Here is a 19,146-nt window from a genome sequence, read left to right as displayed (position 1 = left end):
ACAAAAATGAAATAAATATATAAAAATAAAAAAGAAGAAGTAAGATGCATGTGCATGACAGGGTATCTAGACTCATGAAGCAACCACAAACAAGAGAAAGGTCTAGATACATAAGATAAAGAAACTAGTCACCAACATGAGGAAGAACATGGTCTTCCTTCTTGATCCAAACTTGCTTCACTTTTGAGACTTTATGAGGCATAGAGATCACCTTAGGAATTTTGACAGCTTTATAAAGAAGATCATTCACTTGAGTTTGAAGTGAGTTGTCATTTACTTTCTTGAAATGAACAAAAGGCTTTTTCTCAAAATTCCTAAACTTAAAACACTTTGGTCTAATGTGTCCTAATGTGCCACAATGATGGCATATAGGAATGAACCTTTTTGGTTGTTGAAAACCAAATTTTGCAAGTGAAAAATGTTTATCTCTTGTACAAATAACAGATTTTGCAAGCTCACATGTTTTAAGAGATGAAATATGGTTCTTAAAGCCATTTGCATCGGTTGCTCTAGACACATTCCTTAGAGCATTACACCTAGGTCGAATATGACCTTTCACACCACAATGGTAACAAGTAGGAATGAATCTTTGAGTCCTAGTTGGCTCTAAAACATCAAACTTTGTATTTGACTCCTTGACAAATGTGGTCAAATGAGGAGGGGCATATGAACTAGAACAACCATAACCAAAAGCAATTTTGTCTCCATGAACCTTACCCATATTCAATATTTTATCCACCTTTTAGCCCCTATGGTAAGCTTGATCACCATGTCATTTGCCTCATTTATCCGAGTCAACAAATTCTTGTTGGAGGCATGGAAAACCAAGTTGTTTTCCTTGAGCACATTCAATTGGTTTGAAATGTCATTTTTAATGACAATCAATGAATCCTTTTCACTCTTCAAGGTCTCAATATTTTCACTCAATTCATTATTTGCTTCTTTAAAAGTGCAATTAAGAATTTCCAGGTTCTTTACCTTCCTTTCAAGTAGGAAATTTCTTTCCTTAAGCTTGGAAGTTTCAGTAAAAAGGACATCATACTTTTCACACATACCTGTATGACTGGTCATCCTGCTTTCTGTATGACTGGTCATCCCGCCTATCATCTCCATACGATTCATTTTTTGAATCAGATTTTCCTTCCTTAACTACATGAACTCTAGCAATGCTAGAGTTATGAACAGTAACCAACAAGGGCAAAATTATTTGTCTCTTCAAAAGATGAAGTGATATAGTTATTGGAATCAACACTATCACTATCACTCCATTGTGCACTAATTGACTCATCTCTCCCATTAGACTCTATCATGTGGTTATTTGCACATTCCACATCAGTGTGACCAGCACCACCACATAGATAGCACTTTACAAGACCCTTCAAACTTTTGTCCTCCCTAAAGCCATAAGAGTCCAAAAAATTCATCTCCTTAAAAACATTGTCTTGAGACACACATGTAGACGAGCTAAGAAGATTTTGACAATTCCTAGTGACTTTGGTTTTACCTTTGACAACCCTTCTATATTTCTGAACAAACAAGGCAAGCTCATCATGAATGCAATGAGCAATTTGGTCCATTTTTATGTTTGCAAACCTAATACCAATTAGCACCCAAAGGATCTCTCTATTTATATTAAGAGCTGGTGCTCTGATACCAATTGAAATTGGTACTTAGGTGAGGAGGGGTAAATTTAAAAGATATTCAACCAAGAACGCAACAAACTTCACACACTCTAGACCTTGACCAAATACTCTTATGACTAGTCAACTGTCATATATGAATTATACCAAATAATAACATACACAGAGCACACCAAGATGTACTGCAAGCCTAGAGAATTACTAGTGACAACCTAGGCACTCGGAAGGACCCGTCAATCTAGGCATCCTTGTGCTAGCAACAACTATGGTGAAAGTGTGTGAGACCAAACAGCAGAATCAAGCAAACACCAAACAGAGAAAAGATGACTAGTCAATTGCACAAACCTGATGACTAGTCAATCACAAGAACACAAACCCAGAAAATTTACAGAGTTTGAAACTGCTGCTTACCCAGAAACCCACCATTGGGAAAATCATCAACCGACCAGGCAATCCACTAAGTAGAAAAAGATTCTTACAAAGGAACACAAGCAAGCTCAAGAAAAACCTAGATCTATTTAGGAAGATGAGCTATACCTCCTTTGTGCAATCTTCTTCTCCAACTTAGCAAAGCTTGAAGCTCAGTTCTTCATGGCAATGGCAGCTCCTTCTCCAGCTCGTTCATTCCATGGCACTAGCTTGCAAGCTCCAACACAAACCGAAACCAAAATTTGGATTCAAAGGAGAATGACCAATTTCTTCAAGAAACCATACTCTTGAAGAAATCAATCTTGAATCTGACCTAGATATAAATGAGAGAATGATTTAAGTAGCTAGATGCAGATTCGTGTTTCAAATGCAGTTTTTCAAAAAGAAATCAATTGAAAAAACTCATAGATGAAATAAGATGGTTCTCTCGAGGAAGAAGAAGCGAAAGATGGCAAGCCAAACTTTCCAAAACTTCCACCCAAAACAGACAACCACCAAATGACCAAAAACGTAGCCTTTACAGCCAAAAAATTCCTTAGGTCAGAAAGTCCAGATGGCAGCAGAGAGAGAGAAAGAGGAATAGGACAAAACAGTTTGTTATCCAGCTTGAAATCCTACAGAGCAAGGATGACTAGTCATCTGAGAAACGGATGACTAGTCATCATTTTTATGAAGACTGTTTTATGAAATGATATGCAATGCACAATACCTTTGTCAAATTGCATAAACCTCCATACAGCAGAAGTTAGAGAAGAGCACCAAGAAAGGTTTTCCTTAATCTAAACTTGAGCTTGATAAATAACAACACACATCCTATTACAAAGTTGTCAAGGGAAGCCAAAAGAAAATAGTAAAAACCATACATTAACAATCTCCCCCTTTTTGGCTTTCCTTGACAACACACTCTCTAAAAACACTCAACCCAAAACCGAGATTAAGGAGATGATGGAGTGAAGGTACCTGCAAGAACAACCAATCTTCTAGGCACAAAAACAAGCATATTATCACAGAATTTTTAAAAATATGCAATGTGGGGTTGAGAGTGTTCTCCCCCTTGTTGATAAGGAAAGTGCAAAAAGGCAGAGAAATAGAAACAACATACAAAAGTAACCACAGAGTGATAGGCATATATGAACAAGGTTAACAGCAAATAACTTAGATTGATGACTAGTCAAATAACAGTTGTTTAAAACAGTACAGAACATAGATTTATGACTAGTCAAATACTAGTTGTTCAAAACAGGACAGAACAACTCCCCCTATCAAAATGCACAGACTAATCACAATGTGATTACAAAATAACTCCCCTACCGACCTGCGGAGGGTACAAGATTAAAACCACTACACAAATAGAAACTCCCCCTAAAGCAAAAACACCCCATTTAGAAAACATACTCCCCCTGAGTATCATATAGCATAAAGGAATTAACCTTTGACGTACTCATTAAGCTTAACTTTCCATAAATAGCCAACAAACACAAAAGTGCATCAAAGCTAAAGAGAATAAGAAATGGAGCATAAGTTGCAAGGAATCATACCTAAAGCAATTAAAATCAAGTGGCTGAATTTAATTTCAATGTGTACACATTACACATAAAGAAACTCCCTTAAAAAGATAGAGTTTCAGCAACATATTTATCAAAACAAGGGACAATCAATGAATTTTTCTTTACACACCATAGTACAAAATCAAGACAAAGTACTAAGGTTTCAAAATTTAAGGCATCAATCATTGTCAATTTGAAGAAAGCACCAAGCAAGATGAACCCTAAATTTTTGCTCAAGATTGAGGACATGCGAGAAAGAACACAAGACATAAGTCTCTAGGTTGTCCAAAAACACAACATAGCTTCCAAAAAGCACAAGAAGAAGAGAGTGGACTAGTGAAACGGACTAGTCACGCATGTCCAAATTTAAGGTGGCATCAAAAGACCAACAACCTCATAGACACAGCCAAGAATAAAAGAGAGCAAATCAATCAAGATAAGGCTTAGAAGGGCAACATTGATGTATGAAAATGATAAAAAGAATCAGCAAGAATGTTGCCAAAACACATGCATCTCAAAGAAACTCCCCCAACAAAATAAATTAGCCAACAATCCAAAACTCATATAGCACAGCAAACTCGTAAGGATTTCAAGACCAACTTATTAAGGTGACTGGTCATAGACCAAAGTGGCATCATCCAAACACAACCACACATAAACACAGTACCAGTGTTGAAACAGAAGGTGTAAATGAGACAAGGAGAAGACAAGTGAGCCTTTGTGCTTTGTGTCATAACCAATGGTCTTAGTTCTTAGAGAGTGAAAATTAATTTCACCAAAAGGCACAAGATCCCTATTAAGCATACAGCATGACTTGATGGCCAGAGACATAGCTAAACAATAAGAGACAAGACCGGATACACGGTCAGAAACGAAAATAGATCATGATGACTAGTCAACCACAATCAGCGTATGCATATAGTGACTAGTCAACCAGAGCAGTAATCACAATAAGCATCATGTTTAGTATCGACCTTATAGAAGATGAAGGACTTTGCTAATACACAGAGAAGCACTAGCAAACATATCAAGTGACCAGGGATGTTCAGCAATCATTGTCTAGACCAAGTCTTCAAGCACATGAATTAAAAAAGAAAAGAATTAAAGGCCTATGCCGAGATCAATCCTAACAAGATGTAAGCAGTTCATAACATTACAAAGTGTTCCAAGGACAAGCAAATGACAAGCTCCCTTTCATGGAAAAATCACAAAGTGCAATAGACCTATAAATGCAAACATGAGATTGCAGCCAAGACAATCATCATTCGAAGTTACATAAAGCAACAACATCAATAGAAGACTACTCAAAAGTGACTTAAGGAACCCATAAGAGAGACAACCAGGTCACATATGGTAACATGGGTCAAATCTAAGAAGGACTAAATACCTTAAGACCAAACCAATACCAGTGACTAATGACTAGTATATATGACTAGTCATATGGGCTCAAGACAAACACCAACATTACTTAAACAAGCAAACTCACAGATTTCTCAAATGTGTGACCAAACCCATGACATGTCAATGAAGAAGCTTCACTAAAGCAAAGTATGGACTATCACAACCAAATAGATACAAGAGAGACTACCAAGTAGTCAATGACTCCAAAGTATGCTCACAAATGCATACAATAAGACTCAACACACCAAAACCACATCAAAAGAAAAGAGCTTGAATGACATAAAGTGTAGAGCCCCTTTAAGCACAACAAATAACACAACAAAAATGCAACCAATAATGAATCAGTGAGACACAAAGAATGCTAGATTGGATGACTAGTCATGCGAGGCAGAAATGATTTCCAGAAAGCTAGCATGAAACACATTGACCCAAGACATAGCATACAAAGAGATATCCAAGCATAATAAGCCATATTGAGATGGAAGCAACTAGAATTTGAATTAGAAAAACGACATGCAATAGAATAACATGCATCTCCATAACATGTGCTTAGGTTATTTGGAAAAACACAAATAGGAAATTGTTAATCTATTGCCAAGGCAATATATGCACTCAATTCCCAAAATCAATGAGACACATAAGTTAGAACTTCTCATGAAGCTTAGAGTAAGGAGTTTGGGAAAATGAGGTCTAATTCAATATGAGCTTCAATAATGATTTCCAAGAGTTGCATGAGACTTTCCAAGCATCAAATCTAATATAAGTTCTAGAAATCAAGGCATAAACCCTACCAAGAAATGTGATCCAAAAGTTGACATTTATCAATATTTTAGAAAGGCATAGCACACTTGCTTGTACAATTTTGCTTTTCTATTTGATGATGTACAATGCTTTTCCAAGCGCTTTTACCTTTTATAAAAAATGAAGTATAGCACACTTGCTTGTCCGAAAATGCTTTTTCTATATTTGTGGACATTGCTTTTCCAAGGCTTTTACTCCAACAATTTATTTGCATTTTGATTTCCAAATGGATCAAAAGATCAAGGTAGAGAGACAACTACAAGTGATCTTAGACACTTTATAGATAGCTCAAAGCATATCATGCAACCCAAGTATATTCAACAAAAAATGCTCAAAATTGTAGACAAGAATGGGGATAACTCTTTCACACCTACAACATCATGAAAAGACTTCCACTCATAAGAATCATGCATCTTGAGAGAAGAGAGCTTACATGCAATTTATTAACACAAACAAAATGGAAATTCATATTATGAGCACATGAAATTGAAAATACAAGTTAATCCATTTTGCACAACCCAATAGAAGGAAATCAATACCTTCAAGTATCTAGCGGTTGAAGAAGAAAAATAAAAATAAAAAATAGCTAGTTGCTTCTCAATAGACACAAATTGCAAGGCAAGGCAATTACTAAGATCTCTTGTGCAAGAAAATGTCTTAAGTCAATTAGTCAAATGTCACCAAGTTCTTACATAAAGCATGGAATTTAGTTGGACTCAAGATTCAAAGGATTGTGAGGGAGATGACTAAAAGACATGCACACAATGACCACATCTTTCTAAAACAAAAATGAAATAAATATATAAAAATTAAAAAAGAAGAAGTAAGATGCATGTGCATGACAGGGTATCTAGACTCCATGAAGCAACCACAAACAAGAGAAAGGTCTAGATACATAAGATAAAGAAACTAGTCACCAACATGAGGAAGAACATGGTCTTCCTTCTTGATCCAAACTTGCTTCACTTTTGAGACTTTATGAGGCATAGAGATCACCTTAGGAATTTTGACAGCTTTATAAAGAAGATCATTCACTTGAGTTTGAAGTGAGTTGTCATTTACTTTCTTGAAATGAACAAAAGGCTTTTTCTCAAAATTCCTAAACTTAAAACACTTTGGTCTAATGTGTCCTAATGTGCCACAATGATGGCATATAGGAATGAACCTTTTTGGTTGTTGAAAACCAAATTTTGCAAGTGAAAATGTTTATCTCTTGTACAAATAACAGATTTTGCAAGCTCACATGTTTTAAGAGATGAAATATGGTTCTTAAAGCCATTTGCATCGGTTGCTCTAGACACATTCCTTAGAGCATTACACCTAGGTCGAATATGACCTTTCACACCACAATGGTAACAAGTAGGAATGAATCTTTGAGTCCTAGTTGGCTCTAAAACATCAAACTTTGTATTTGACTCCTTGACAAATGTGGTCAAATGAGGAGGGGCATATGAACTAGAACAACCATAACCAAAAGCAATTTTGTCTCCATGAACCTTACCCATATTCAATATTTTATCCACCTTTTTAGCCCCTATGGTAAGCTTGATCACCATGTCATTTGCCTCATTTATCTGAGTCAACAAATTCTTGTTGGAGGCATGGAAAACCAAGTTGTTTTCCTTGAGCACATTCAATTGGTTTGAAATGTCATTTTAATGACAATCAATGAATCCTTTTCACTCTTCAAGGTCTCAATATTTTCACTCAATTCATTATTTGCTTTTAAAAGTGCAATTAAGAATTTGTGTTCTTTACCTTCCTTTCAAGTAGGAAATTTCTTTCCTTAAGCTTGGAAGTTTCAGTAAAAAGGACATCATACTTTTCACACATACCTGTATGACTGGTCATCCTGCTTCGTATGACCGGTCATCCTGCCTATCATCTCCGCATACGATTCATTTTTTGAATCAGATTTTCCTTCCTTAACTACATGAACTCTAGCAATGCTAGAGTTATGAACAGAACCAACAAGGGCAAAATTATTTGTCTCTTCAAAAGATGAAGTGATATAGTTATTGGAATCAACACTATCACTATCACTCCATTGTGCACTAATTGACTCATCTCTCCCATTAGACTCTATCATGTGGTTATTTGCACATTCCACATCAGTGTGACCAGCACCACCACATAGATAGCACTTTACAAGACCCTTCAAACTTTTGTCCTCCCTAAAGCCATAAGAGTCCAAAAATTCATCTCCTTAAAAACATTGTCTTGAGACACACATGTAGACGAGCTAAGAAGATTTTGACAATTCCTAGTGACTTTGGTTTTACCTTTGACAACCCTTCTATATTTCTGAACAAACAAGGCAAGCTCATCATGAATGCAATGAGCAATTTGGTCCATTTTTATGTTTGCAAACCTAATACCAATTAGCACCCAAAGGATCTCTATTTATATTAAGAGCTGGTGCTCTCATACCAATTGAAATTGGTACTTAGGTGAGGAGGGGTAAATTTAAAAGATATTCAACCAAGAACGCAACAAACTTCACACACTCTAGACCTTGACCAAATACTCTTATGACTAGTCAACTGTCATATATGAATTATACCAAATAATAACATACACAGAGCACACCAAGATGTACCTGCAAGCCTAGAGAATTACTAGTGACAACCTAGGCACTCAGAAGGACCCACAATCTAGGCATCCCTTGTGCTAGCAACAACTATGGTGAAAGTGTGTGAGACCAAACAAAGAATCAAGCAAACACCAAACAGAAAAAGATGACTAGTCAATCTGCACAAACCTGATGACTAGTCAGCTGTCAGAACACAAACCAGAAAATTTACAGAGTTTGAAACTGTTGCTTACCGAGAAACCCACCATTGGGAAAAATCATCAACCGACTGTGCAATCCACTAAGTAGAAAAAGATTCTTACAAAGGAACACAAGCAAGCTCAAGAAAAACCTAGATCTATTTAGGAAGATGAGCTATACCTCCTTTGTGCAATCTTCTTCTCCAACTTAGCAAAGCTTGAAGCTCAGTTCTTCATGGCAATGGCAGCTCCTTCTCCAAATCGTTCATTCCATGGCACTAGCTTGCAAGCTCCAACACAAACCGAAACCAAAATTTGGATTCAAAGGAGAATGACCAATTTCTTCAAGAAACCATACTCTTGAAGAAATCAATCTTGAATCTGACCTAGATATAAATGAGAGAATGATTTAAGTAGCTAGATGCGATTCAGTGTTTCAAATGCGTTTTCAAAAAGAAATCAATTGAAAAACTCATAGATGAAATAAGATGGTTCTCTCGAGGAAGAAGAAGCGAAAGATGGCAAGCCAAACTTTCCAAAACTTCCACCCAAAGCAGACAACCACCAAATGACCAAAAACGTAGCCTTTACACCAAAAAATTCCTTAGGTCGAAAGTCCAGATGGCGAGAGAGAGAAAGAGGAATAGGACAAAACAGTTTGTTATCCAAATTGAAATCCTTACAGAGCAAGGATGACTAGTCATCTGAGAAACGGATGACTAGTCATCATTTTTATGAAGACTGTTTTATGAAATGATATGCAATGCACAATACCTTTGTCAAATTGCATAAACCTCCATACAGCAGAAGTTAGAGAAGAGCACCAAGAAAGGTTTTCCTTAATCTAAACTTGAGCTTGATAAATAACAACACACATCCTATTACAAAGTTGTCAAGGGAAGCCAAAGGAAAATAGTAAAAACCATACATTAACACTTGTCTCAAACATAAATTGTACATTAGTTCAACCTATTGAATACCTCATGTATCGGACCTCTTGTTGAGTCTTTACTCAAACCCAGTGATTTTGTTGAGTCTTTCATCTTTCTTTGTTTTCCTAAAAAATACCTTATGTATCAGACCTCTTGTTTTGGGGCAGCAATGGGAATTTTGAGAAAAACTTAATTACATTATTGACACAAGGATTATCTGAAGAAATTTCATATTCTGGATATCGAAGTGAAATCGTTGGTGACAAATCTAAATCTATAACAACAAAAAATAGTTTTGTATATGGGCTAGCGTAATGTTGGGACTTTAGTTTGAATCACGAGCCCTATGCATCATGCAAAAGGTGTCTCAATTCAGCAAGCCAAAATCTTGGCGAGCATTGTCGTCTTAGTCGAGGAGCTATGATATGGATGGTTGGTTGCATCCTAAAATACTCAGACACAAAATTCTTTGGTATAATTGACAAGGATAACGGGGTGTAGGGGAAAAATCCTCAATATGTTCCTAATTCCAAGTTATTTCCAATGGCACTAGATCATTTGTTAAATCGATTAACTTCTGAAATTGTTTCCGAACAATTTGTATGCTACTAGAATCATTCAGGTGACAAAGAGGAATAAAAGGACAAAAAAGATTGATCTTTATAGTTTTGGTCGAGTATACTAGAGACTTGTCACATGAAGATTGCAAGAAGTGCCTTCACGTTGGAATAAGCGAACTTCAAGGTTATAGTCAAAGAATGAGTGGTGGACGTGCTATTTATGGGAGTTGTTATGTCAGATTGAATTTTCCATCTAATACTAAAATTTGTTTCTTTCAAATGGAGGTATTTATAAATAAGTATAAAGATGTGTTAACCTTAAAAGAGATAAAATATTAAATAAATCTCAATTTCAATAGGACTAAATAAATGGGTGTGTAGGACTACATAAACTGGTAAGTAACTAAATAAACTCCCCAAAACCAAATGGACAAAACTTAAGATATATATATATATATATATATAGCTTCCATTGAGGGATCCCTCAAATAAGCTTATTTGAGGGACACCCCTTGTAGGGCCCACTCCGGATTGTATTTCACTAATTCAAACCGTCTATTTTGTAGATACACATTCAAAGATCATCTCTACAAAAAATCACTTGAATCTGATATCATTTGACTACTCAATTGAGTTACTGAAATTTTAGTACTTTCTTGAAGCACCATGTTCATTGATTTTGTAGGACACAATTGGATGTCGAAACGGTTTCCGATTTGTCTAATTTTTTGTAAGGATGAACAGTCCCCTTCTATTGAGGGATCCCTCAAATAATTTTATTTGAGGGATGCCCTTTAGAGTACTCTACAATTTTTTTCTCAATGATCCAAACAATCTATTTTTTAGGTCTTCATTCATAGATCATCCTTACAAAAAATTAGACAAATCAGAAACCGTTTCGACATCCAATTGTGTCTTACAAAATCAATGAACATGGTGCTTCAAGAAAGTACTAAAATTTCAATAACTCAATTGCATGGTCAAAAGATATCGGATTCAAGTGATTTTTTGTAGAGATGATCTTTGAATGAGTATCTACAAAATAGATGGTTTGGATTAGTGAAATACAATCTGGAGTGGGGCCTACAAGGAGTGTCCCTCAAATAAGCTTATTTAAGGGATCCCTCATTGGAAGCTCTCTGTATATATATATATATATATATATATATTTATAAACAATCTTAAGGTTTATTTGATAACCATTTCATTTTCACTATTTTTGAAACTGATACTTTTGAAAAAAGAAAATATGTTTGGTAACATATTTCGTTTTCCGTTTTCAAAAAAGTGAAATCAAGTTATCAAAATTACCCTTATTTTTTAAAAGAATTTGCAAGTGTTTTTAGTTTTCAATTTTCTTTTTCATTTTTTGTGCGCTCTTTTTCACTCATCAATTTGACATCACCAGACATGGAATGCATTCAAGGTACCAAAACTTAGTATTTGGGACCACCTTTAACTACTTTAATTACTTTAATTAGTAGTTATGTTTTAATTATTATTTACCTAGTGAATAATTAGTATTTAAATATTTTATCAAAGAAAAAAATTAAATAAATAAATAAATACTATTTATTAAGTAATATAATTTGTAAAGTTAATTAAAATAATTAATACTAATTATTCACTAAAGAAATAATAATTAAAATATAATTACTAATGAAATTAATTAAATAAGGCTAAGTAAGATATGATTTAATTAATAAAAAGAAAGTTTAAAAAAAATCTATTGATTTAAACATACTAAGTATATTATTTCTTTTTAAAAGAAACCTCGTCTGAGAAATTTTGTTGGTAGAGGTCTAATTCGGCAAATATAAATTCATATTTTTATTGTTGGTGCAATGTGGAATTATCTTTAAAGGATATAATATTTCAACGATATAGCCGACGGGCTATACTCTACAAATAAAATATTTCAATAGTGTAGTCACGTGGCAATACTTGATAAATAGAAATTTTCAACAGTGTAGCCGATGGGCAATACTCTCTAAATAGAAATTTCAAACGTATAGCCGGTCGGCTATACCTGTAATTAGAAATTTTGAACGATAGCCGCCCGGCTAAACGGTTTAAATGGAGTCTTCCAATAGTAAAGCCGTCCGCAATACTATTGAAATAGATAGTCCCATGCTATACTCTCTAGAATTTTTCAAACGTATAGCCGCCCGGCTATACTCTGCAAATAAAATATTTCAACTGTATATGCTTAACTACAAAGACATAATAACCTTCATTCCATCATACCATCTTGATTACTAAATTTATTCAATTATAAAATTACTAAGCTATTCCAAATATGATTCATTCCACCCACTCCCAAGCTCATTCACGTTTGTTTACATTAAACCAAGCAAATCCTGAACTGAAACGACCTGTTCATATACTTGAAGTGTTGGCACTGCACTAACCTGAGAGAAGATGAAATCCATTCCCTAAGGGTTCGAGCATTCGACATAGTTTCGGCTGTTGTAAAGGTCTTCGAAACTACCACAAGTGCAAATATCAAAAGAATATGAATGAACGATAAGAAACCCCACATAGAGCTTAGATTACAAAAGTCAATATGTAGTGATATAACTAAACTTAATGCTTATCTGGGTTTAACTCTGCAATATTTCTGGCAACTTCAATCCTCTGATAAAAATCAACGTTTGCATATAATCAGAATCATCCATCCTCTGATAAAAATATGCATATAATCCTTTAACCCAACTACCAAGACTAGAACCAAATATTTATACAGAGAATGCATCTAACATAGTCCCTGAATATGGGCTATGTTTCTTCAAGCACCACAACTACAACCAACACACAGAATACAGATTGCTTTAAAAAATAAACACCAAGAAAATTTGAAAGCATGCAAAAGCATGCCATGTCCTAAAATCCTATGTGCTGTATCAAATACAAAATGCTTCTCTATATGTCTTTAACAGATGAATGCATACATACCTCCTTCAAGAACTACGCCATTGAAAAAAACTCATGAACACAGACAATCTCATTGTTCCAATAAGGTAGGTCCTAAAATGAAGGAGCTGAAAGAAAATATTAAAGTTCGAACTTACGCTTTCATCTCGGAAGGACTTGTTTCATCAGCACCACCAACTATTGATCTTGACATCTGATGTAAATCTATCAGAAATAAATGAACAAAATATAACTTAATCAGAGCTAACTTGGTCTTAGAATGGTAGGTTTTAATAAAATTTCTCAAGATGCAACACAAATGTTTCAGAAATAAGTACAGCTATGTTTAACATCAGATATAGCAGATGAGCACAAGTACAAAAGATAATTATAAATGACACACAAATTAAGTGTTATGTTTGTTTTAGGTGAACCTGGAGATGCTACTAAGGTTGAATCCCATACTCAAACTCATACAGATTGGACTATGGAGATCAAACAAGACATGTTAGCATTGAAATTGAATGAAAATATGGAAAAATGGGTACAAGTACTCAACCAATGGATCTCCCTGTCCCCATCCATTTCATGTTCATGCATTCTTTAGCCCATGTCCTGAAGATAACACATAAAACAACAAAAGTGGATACTCATGGAATGTATACAAGTAGCTCAAGATTACCCTCATTGCTCTCCAAGTGTTCCTGTGGCAGAAAGTAGGATCAGATGAGGCTTAATATGCCTAGTAATTGAAACATTGAGGAGTGTGAAATTGCCTTGGAGTGGGGGTGCATTTGTGGATGGGGACATGAGCCTTGAGGCATGTAAAGAGAAGTGTTTGGAGAACTGTTCTTGCACTGCTTATTGTAACATGAAGATTTCAAACGGAGGGAGACGTTGCGTCATGTGGTTTGGGGAGCTAATGGACATGAGGGTATATGCAGATGGTGGCCAAGATCTCTATGTTCTAGGCGGGGGCTAGGCGGGCTAGGCTGGGGCTAGGCTGGGGCTAGGCTGTCGCTAGGCGGTCTAGGCGGGCGACATGAGGGTATATGCAGATGGTGGCCAGGATCTCTATGTTCTGGGCGGGGGCTAGGCGGGCTAGGCGGACTATAGGCGGTCTTGGCGGTCGCTAGGCGGTCTAGGCGGTCGGGCTAGGCGGGCGCTGCGCCTAGAAAAGAAAAATGCCATTTTGGAATCTCCAGGGTCAGGGAAGAGATCACGATGGTGCTATGAGCGAGAGACAGAGAGATGAGGATTGAAGAAGAAGTCTGAGCGAGAGAGAGGGGCTGGAAGACGGCTCTTGTTAGAGTTAGGGTTTGAGAAGGAAAATTGCATTTATATGTTGAAGAAAAAAAAAAACCAAAAGAAGGGATGGGCCCCCGATTACTCCTCATTCTGAAACCCCTTTTATTTTTCTCTCTTATGTTTTGTTCCACTATTCAATTCTGTCTTCTTTTATGTTGGTTCGTAGATCTTCATCAATCATCAAAGTTCTTTTTTCTCGTGATATTTGTGTGATCTTTTTTGTGTGTGTGTGTGTGTGCGCGCGCGTATGCAGTGCAGGTGCCAAAGACTGGAAAAGGCAAGAAAAAAGGCTCAACCCGTTAACAAGGAAGGATATTTTATCATCCGCAAGATGTTTCTCCATGGGGATTCAGTTATCATTGTTCTTAGGAGTATTAACCAATGGATCTCCCTGTCCCCATCCATTTCATGTTCATGCAATCTTTAGCTCATGTCCTGAAGATAACACATAAAACAACAAAAGTGGATACTCACGGAATGTAAACAAGCAGCTCAAGATTACCCTCATTGCTCTCCAAGTGTTCCTGTGGCAGGAAGTAGGATCAGATGAGGCTTAATATGCCTAGTAATTGAAACATAAATTAAAACCAAAATATATGCATGGTAAACCTGAACTGAATCTCAACCAATGATTCAGCAATTTCTTGGCCAAGATGAGGGTTTTTCCTCTTCTACAAGCAATCGTATTATCTTGCATCTCTCTGGGAGTTTTTGATTGAGTAATCCTACACTTACCACATTTTTATACCAAATGATGTGGCATGTCCATATCATATGTCACATCAATTAAATGAATGAAGTATATTTTAATAAATAAAATTAGAAAAACGGAGACTAGTATTTTACATGATGTGGTATGTACACATCACCGCCACATCATGTGGTATGAAATTGTGGTATAAAAATGTGGTAAGACTAGTATTATTCTTTTTGATTTACTCTTTTTGCCCATCTGAGAATTGACAAAAATGTATTAGCAAATATGCTAGATTCGCCAGGAAAAAAGAAATCTGAAGAAAAAAAAAACGCCATTCAAGTTTTCAAAAAATGGGCCGCCTAGGTGGGCTAGGTGGTTTTTTTATTATTAAAAAAATAATAATATAGCCGTGCGGCTATACAATTTAGTTTTCCTAGAATTGATGCCATTTTGGAGTTAGCATCAAATGGCATTCATTTTCTCTGTAAATGGCCACAGGACCTTAATTCTAGTTGAGTGGTAAAGAATGACATGCTTTATAATTCTTTCCTATTAGATTTCTCCTCTCTTTTATTTCGAAATTAAAATCGGACCGATAGTTGGTCATTTGATTCTTATGATATTGATTGAATGCAGGCAACTCCCAGTGTCCCACCACGTGAAACCAGAGCCCTGAACATCGTGATTTGCCAAAGTGTCAACTCCATGATTAGCCTTGCGAAAGATATGAGAAATCTTAAACAAAATGTGTTGGAGACGATGCAACAATTCTGCCAATCAACCCGCAAGTGCCAAAGGACCAAATGAGGAGAGCGAAAAAATTGAGTAACTAATAACGAATCAGTTTCAATCCAAACATTATGCCAAGCATGAAGCCAAGCAAGCTTAATGGCCCTGATGATATCTAAAACTTCAACATGTATTGCACTAGGGACATCTAAATTGGAGCAAAATGCCCTAAGTACACAACCATGACAATCTCGAAAACACACCACCACTACCTGCTTTACCAAAGTCACTTTTGCAAGTGCAATCAGTCTTAATTTTGACCGAACCAAACCAAGGGAGATGCCACGTAACCTCAATAATTTTGAGATTGGGGCTGGGTCTATAGCGCACCCTAAAGGAACGAATAGTACACAAGTCACGCACATTGTTCGACATATGACCCTTGGCAAAAATACTAGAGGCACGCACATGATAAATGGTACGACAAGCAAAATAAACTGTAGAAACCTTTAAGTAGAATATTTTATAAGTATAGCCGCCCGGCTATACTCTTTAAACAACAAACTTTGGATTTCTCTTTTTACATTACTTTAATTAGTAGTTATGTTTTAATTATTATTTACTTAGTGAATAATTAGTATTTAAATATTTTATTAAAGAAAAAAATTAAAAATTAAAAAGCTATTTAATAAGTAATATAATTTGTGGAGTTAATTAAAATGTTTAATACTAATTATTCACTAGATAAATACTAATGAAATTAAATAAATAATGCTATGATATTATTTCATTACTTAAAAGAAAATTTGAAAAAAACAACTAAAGATACTAAGTTTATATATATATATATATATATATTTTTAAACTCTCCCGACGAATATTTGTCGGATTAGACCTATCCTGATGAAATTTCATCCGCAGAGCTAATTCTCATCGGGAGGGGTCTAATCAAGCAAACATTTGCTGACATAGACATGCCGACGATATTTCGTCGGGACATGTTTTTTAATTTAAATTAAAATTTTAAATTTTTTAAATTTCAAAAATATATAATTAGTTTCTTTACTTTTGTTTTTCGGCCAACTTCTTTAATTTAATATATGTAATTAATTAATATCTTACCAATTTCATAAATGACTTAATAAATACCAATTAATTATTTTGTGGACTTTGTTTTTTTTTCAATAATATGTAATAATTAAAACATAATATGTTTAAAGAGTATAGCCGCATGGCTATAATGTTTAAATATTCGAATATATATAAGGAAATATGACAAAGGGAACTTAAAAAAATAAGCAACCTCTCGGTATCACTCCTCATACACATTCAACACAGAAACAAGGCATAAATATTCCCTCAACCCTAAGCGCACACATAAGAACAAAGCTAGAAATACATACCATGTCTAATTGATTCATTATCTCAAGGCTCAACTTTGCTATAGAGAAATCCATATTTTTAATGTTGATATAAAAAGTATAGCCGCACGGCTATAAACTATATAAGATTTTAAAGGTATAGCAGCGTGGCTATACGATACTCTAAACAAACTGAATTCTATATGTTTTATGTATGTGCAGCGGCACATCTGCGCTGAATGCTTAAACGGCAATGGGTCGTCGTTGAGCTTCAATCCTGACATCCTCCATTTTTCTTATAAAGTCTTTGAATTTTTTATTGAGTTCATCTGTTCTGTACTGGTAGTGGCTAAGTAGTCATTAACATGATTTGTTTCAGCTCTGTGTGTCCATCTCTTCTTCTCGTTGCTTTATCAAAGATTCACTTCCTCCTCCTTTTTCTTCTGCGCTAAAAGCTTGTGGTATTTCTTTTGCCTGCAACAGAGTTCCATTTTTATGTTCTTCCTGTTGTCCATCGCCGTCGTCATCTTCTTCTTCTTCTTGTATAGTTGGCGATTCCCCTTCATCTTCACCAGCAGCATAAGCGATGGCGTCCTGATCCAGAGACTCATCGTGGGATTCATGATTATTAATAGAGGTGGTGCTGCAACTTGAACTGCAGAGTCTAGGACTAGACACAAAGATTGCTTAGTTAATGGGTCCACCTCCACCTTACCTGTATTTATGTAAATAGTATATAGTATAGGGCAGCAACATTTTCTTTGTAGTCATTGTTTAAATATAATGTACGCTTGGTTAGATAGGGTTACAAATATAATCATCATCACGGATTCACGGAACGGATGATCAAGTGACATAAATTCATTGGACAGCTAGCTTTTAAAAAGGAGATAGCTATAGATAATAGACAAGAAGTTTGACCAGGATCTTCTTGACAAAGCACCTTAATTTGCAAGAATAATCATGCCCTCCAATTACGGGTTCAGCAAAACATCCCCCATTTAATTAGGAAATGGAAATACATTACGCTTGGCAATGGCATTATGGCAAGCCGATTTTAATGAGGAAACTGACATTATTAATTAATTAATTAATTATTGTATAATTTGAGGAGCCAATCTCTCGCACTCAAATGCATGTACAGAGTACAAACATGATGTATTCACTTCACTTGGTGACAGCAAAAATAAGTGAGGAAGGCAAGGCATACATGTATATAATACATTAATTAATTGTCGAAGGAAACATGACCATTGTTTCCCCCTGTGAAGTTTCTTTGAGCTGGGTTTCTTCAAGCCAGGCAATATTTCAGGCTGGTACTTGGGCATATATATGGTACAAAAATGTCCAAAACAGAACAGTTGTTTGGGTGGCCAACATAGACACCCCACTTTCAAATTCATCAGGAGCTCTTTTGATGACTGGTGAACATGGAAACATTGTCCTTCTTGATCCATCTGGAAATGTCACCAGGTCCTCCAATCACACCCAAGTTTTGCGTCCAAATGTCCTGCTTTTGGATATAGGCAATCTTGTGATCAAAGAAAGAACCGAAAACAGCCAAACATTTTTCTGGCAGAGCTTTGATTATCCCACACACATTCTGCTTCCAGATATGATGCTTGGATGGAAGTTAAGCACATGTTTAAACAGGTACTTGACCTCGTGGAAAAGCTCAGAGGACCCGTCAACAGGGGACTTTTCTATCAAACTAGATCACCATGGCTTCCCGGAGATTTTCCTTTGGGACATGAGGGTATATGCAGATGGTGGCCAAGATCTCTATGTTCTAGGCGGGGGCTAGGCGGGCTAGGCTGGGGCTAGGCTCGCTAGGCGGTCTAGGCGGCCTCTAGGCGGTCTAGGCGGGCGACATGAGGGGATATGCAGATGGTGGCCAAGATCTCTATGTTCTGGGCGGGGGTAGTCGGGCTAGGTTGGGGCTAGGCTCTCTAGTTGGGCTAGGCGGGCTAGGCGGTCACTAGGCGGGCTCTAGGCGGTCTAGGCGGGCGCTGCGCATAGGAAAAAAAAACACCATTTTGGAATCTCCAAGGTCAGG

At 36.1% G+C, this 19,146-nt stretch overlaps 1 long non-coding RNA gene and 1 pseudogene across 1 annotated transcript; one reads left to right on the top strand and one right to left on the bottom strand.

Moving 5' to 3' along the window:
• Positions 1 to 12,371: 12,371 nt before the first annotated feature.
• Positions 12,372 to 14,341, bottom strand: LOC148918359 (uncharacterized). The gene is made up of 3 exons (XR_016125473.1): positions 13,678 to 14,341; positions 13,154 to 13,220; positions 12,372 to 12,719 (listed from the first exon to the last, which is right to left on the bottom strand). It is a non-coding gene; the product is annotated as an uncharacterized LOC148918359 (long non-coding RNA).
• A 3,995-nt stretch (positions 14,342 to 18,336) lies between these two features.
• Positions 18,337 to 18,894, top strand: LOC107880638 (S-locus-specific glycoprotein S13 pseudogene; annotated as a pseudogene).
• The last annotated feature ends 252 nt before the right edge of the window (positions 18,895 to 19,146 follow it).

The sequence above is a fragment of the Prunus mume genome, linkage group LG3 (genome assembly GCF_029339155.1).
Source record: "Prunus mume cultivar Tortuosa linkage group LG3, ASM2933915v1, whole genome shotgun sequence".
NCBI classification, from domain to species: Eukaryota; Viridiplantae; Streptophyta; class Magnoliopsida; order Rosales; family Rosaceae; genus Prunus; species Prunus mume.
The sequence above is the reverse complement of the archived record's forward strand: the minus strand, read 5'-3'. Positions and strand labels throughout refer to the sequence as shown.